This window comes from Olea europaea, unplaced genomic scaffold, assembly GCF_002742605.1.
Source record: "Olea europaea var. sylvestris unplaced genomic scaffold, O_europaea_v1 scaffold106, whole genome shotgun sequence".
In the NCBI taxonomy this organism is placed as follows: Eukaryota; Viridiplantae; Streptophyta; class Magnoliopsida; order Lamiales; family Oleaceae; genus Olea; species Olea europaea.
In genome coordinates, this window is record NW_019227947.1 from 319,270 (window position 1) to 323,680 (window position 4,411).

Below are 4,411 nucleotides of genomic sequence, written 5' to 3' on the forward strand. Positions count from 1 at the left end.
TCGATTGGAATTGAGCCAATGAAAAGTGGTTTTTCATTTTATGATAACTTCGAGTTTGTTCGTTTTTGGTGAATTGCCAGTCCAATTCGATTGGAATCGAGCCAATGAAAAGTGACTTTTGATTTCATGATAAGTTCGCGTTTGTTCATTTTTGGCAAATTCTAGTCTAAGTTAATTGGAATAGAGCCAATGAAAAGTTGGTTTTGATTTCATGATAACTTCGCGTTTGTTCATTATTAGCAAAGTGCTTGTCTAATTCGATTGGAATCGAGCTAAAGAAAAGTGGTTTTTCATTTTATGACAACTTTGGGTTTGCTCGTTTTTGGAGAATCGCTAGCCTGATTGGATTGGAATCGAGCCAATGAAAAGTGGTTTTTCATTTCACGATAACTTCGAGTTTGTTCGTTTTTGGAGAATTGCTAGTCCAATTCGATTGGAATCGAGCCAATGAAAAGTGGCTTTTGATTTCTTGATAACTTTGGGTTTGCTCGTTTTTGGCAAATTGCTAGTCTAAGTTGATTGGAATCGAGCCAATGAAAAGTGGCTTTTGATTTCATGATAACTTCGGGTTTGTTCGTTTTTGGCGAATTCCTAGTCTAATTCGACGGGAATCGAGCCAATGAAAAGTGGTTTTTCATTTCACGATAACTTCGAGTTTGTTCGTTTTTGGCAAATTGCTAGTCTAAGTCGATTGGCATCGACCCAACGAAAAGTGGCTTTTGATTTCATGATAACTTCGGGTTTGTTCATTTTTGGCGAATTGCTAGTCCAATTCGATTGGAATCGAGCCAATGAAAAGTGGTTTTTCATTTCATGATAACTTCAAGTTTGTTCGTTTTTGGCGAATTGCTAATCTAAGTTGAATGGAATCGAGCCAATGAAAAGTGGCTTTCGATTTCATGATAACTTTGGGTTTGTTCATTTTTGGCGAATTGCTAGTCCAATTCGATTCGAATCGAGCCAATGAAAAGTGGTTTTTCATTTCATGATGATTTCGAGTTTGTTTGTTTTTGGCGAATTGTTAGTCCAATTCGATTGGAATCGAGCCATTGAAAAGTGGTTTTTGATTTAATGATAACTTCGGGTTTGTTCGTTTTTGGCAAGTTGCTAGTCTACGCCGATTGGAATCAAGTCAATAAAAGGTGGCTTTTGATTTCATGATTACTTCGGGTTTGTTCGTTTTTGGCAATTTACCAGTCTAAATCGATTGGAATCGAGCTAATGGAAAGTTGATTTTGATTTCATGATAGGTTTGTTCATTTTTGGCGAATTGCTAGTCTAATTCGATTGGAATCGAGCTAATGAAAAGTGGTTTTTCATTTCATGGTAACTTCGAGTTTGTTCATTTTTGGCAAATTGCTAGTCTAAGTCGATTGGAATTGAGCCAATGAAAAGTGGCCCTTGATTTCATGATAACTTTGGGTTTGTTCATTTTTGACGAATTGCTAGTCCAATTCGATTCGAATCGAGCCAATGAAAAGTTTTTTTTCATTTCATGATGATTTCGAGTTTGTTCGTTTTTGGCGAATTGCTAGTCCAATTCGATTGGAATCGAGCCATTGAAAAGTGACTTTTGATTTCATGATAACTTCGGGGTTGTTCATTTTTGGCAAATTGCTAGTCTAAGTCGATGGAATCGAGCCAATGAAAAGTGGCTTTTGATTTCATGATAACTTCGGGTTTGTTCATTTTTGGTGATTTGCAAGTCTAAATCGATTGGAATCGAGCTAATGGAAAGTTGATTTTGATTTCCTGATAACTTTGGGTTTGTTCGTTTTTGGCGAATTGCTAGTCTAATTCGATTGGAATCGAGCCAATGAAAAGTGATTTTTCATTTCATGATAACTTCAGGTTTGCTCGTTTTTGGCGAATTGCTAGTCCAATTCGATTGTAATCGAGCCAATGAAAAGTGGCTTTTAATTTCATTTTAACTTCGGGTTTGTTCCTTTTTGGCGAATTGCTAGTCTAATTCGATTGGAATCGAGCCAACGAAATGTTGTTTTCCATTTCATGATAACTTCGGCTTGTTCATTTTTGGCAAATTGCTAGTCTAAATCGATTGGAATCGAGCCAATGAAATGTGGTTTTTGATTTCATGATATCTTCGAGTTTGTTCGTTTTGGTAAATTGGTAATCAAATTCAATTCAAATCCAGCTAATGAAAAGTGGTCTTTAATTTCACGGTAACTTCGGATTTGTTCGTTTTTGGCGAATTACTAGTCTAATTTGATTGGAATTAAGCCAATGAAAAGTGGTTTTTGATTTCATGATAACTTCGGGTTTGTTCATTTTTTCGCGAAATACTAGTCTGATTCGATTAGAATCGAGCTAATGAAAAGTGATTTTTGATTTCATGATAACTTTGGGTTTGTTCGTTTTAAGCGAATTGATAGTCTAATTCGATTGGAATCGAGCCAATGAAAAGTGGGCTTTCATTTCGTGATAACTTCGAGTTTGTTCATTTTTGGCGAATTGCTAGTCTAAATCGATTGGAATCAAGCAAATGAAAAGTGGCTTTCGATTTCATGATATCTTCGGGTTTGTTCATTTTTGGCGAATTGCAAGCATAATTCAATTGGAATCGAGCCAATGAAAAGTGGTTTTTCATTTCATGATAGCTTCAGATTTGTTTATTTTGGTGAATTGCTAGTCTAAATCGATTGGAATAGAGGCATTGAAAAGTGGCTTTTGATTTCATGGTAACTTTTGGGTTTGTTCATTTTCGTGGTTCGCTAGCCTAATTCGATAGGAATCGAGCCAATGAAAAGTGGTTTTTCATTTCATGATAACTTCGGGTTTGTTCGTTTTGGTGAATTGCTAGTCTAATTTGGTTGGAATCGAGCCAATGAAAAGTGGTTTTTCATTTCATGATAACTTCGAGTTCGTTCGTTTTTGGCAAATTGCTAGTCCAATTCGATTGGAATCGAGCCAATGAAAAGTGGCTTTTGATTTCTTGATAACTTTGGGTTTGTTCATTTTTGGCGAATTGCTAGTCTAAGTCGATTGGAATCGAGCCAATGAAAGGTGGCTTTTGATTTCATGATAACTCCGGGTTTGTTCATTTTTGACGATTTGCAAGTCTAAATAAATTGGAATCGAACTAATGGAAAGTTGATTTTGATTTCATGATAACTTCGGGTTTGTTCATTTTTGGCGAATTGATAGTCTAATTGGATTTGAATCGAGCCAATGAAAAGTGGTTTTTCATTTCATGATAACTTCGGGTTTGCTCTTTTTGGCGAATTGCTAGTCCAATTCGATTATAATCGTGCCAATGAAAAGTGGCTTTTGGTTTCATGATAACTTCGGGTTTGTTCCTTTTTGGCGAATCGCTAGTCTAATTCTATTGGAATCGAGCCAAAGAAATGTTGTTTTTCATTTCATGATAACTTCGGATTTGTTCATTTTTGGCAAGTTGCTAGTCTAAATCGATTGGAATCGAGCCAATGAGAAGTGGCTTTTGATTTCATGATATCTTTGGGTTTGTTCGTTTTGGCGAGTTGGTAGTCTAATTCAATTCAAATCTAGCTAATGAAAATTGGTTTTTGATTTCACAATAACTTCGGATTTGTTCATTTTTGGCGAATTGTTAGTCTAATTTGATTTGAATTGAGCCAATGAAATGTGGTTTTTGATTTCATGATAACTTCGGGCTTATTCGTTTTTTCGCGAAATGCTAGTCTGATTCGATTAGAATCGAGCTAACGAAAAGTGGATTTTGATTTCATGATAACTTTGGGTTTGTTCATTTTTGGCAAATTGCTAGTCTAATTCAATTGGAATCGAGCCAATGAAAAGTGATTTTTCATTTCACGATAACTTCGGGTTTGTTCATTTTTTGCAAATTTCTAGTCTAAATCGATTGGAATCGAGCCAATGAAAAGTGGCTTTTGATTTCATGATATCTTCGGGTTTGTTCATTTTTGGCGAATTGCAAGCCTAATTCGATTGGAATCGAGCCAATGAAAAGTGGTTTTTTATTTTATGATAGCTTCGGGTTTGTTTATTTTTGGTGAATTGCTAGTCTGAATCGATTGGAATCGAGGTAATGAAAAGTGGCTTTTGATTTCATGGTAACTTTGGGTTTGTTCATTTTGGTGATTCGCTAGCCTAATTCGATCGGAATTGAGCTAATGAAAAGTGGTTTTTCATTTCATGATAACTTCGAGTTTGTTCGTTTTTGGCGAATTGCTAATCTAATTCGATTGGATTCGAGCTAATGAAAAGTGGTTTTTTTTCATTATAACTTCGGATTTGTTCATTTTTTGCGAATTGCTAGTCCAATTCGATTGGAATCGAGCCAATGAAAAGTGGGTTTTGGTTTCATGATAATGTCGGGTTTGTTCATTTTTGAGAATTGCTGGTCTAATTCAATTGGACTCAAGCCAACGAAAAGTGGCTTTTGAATTCA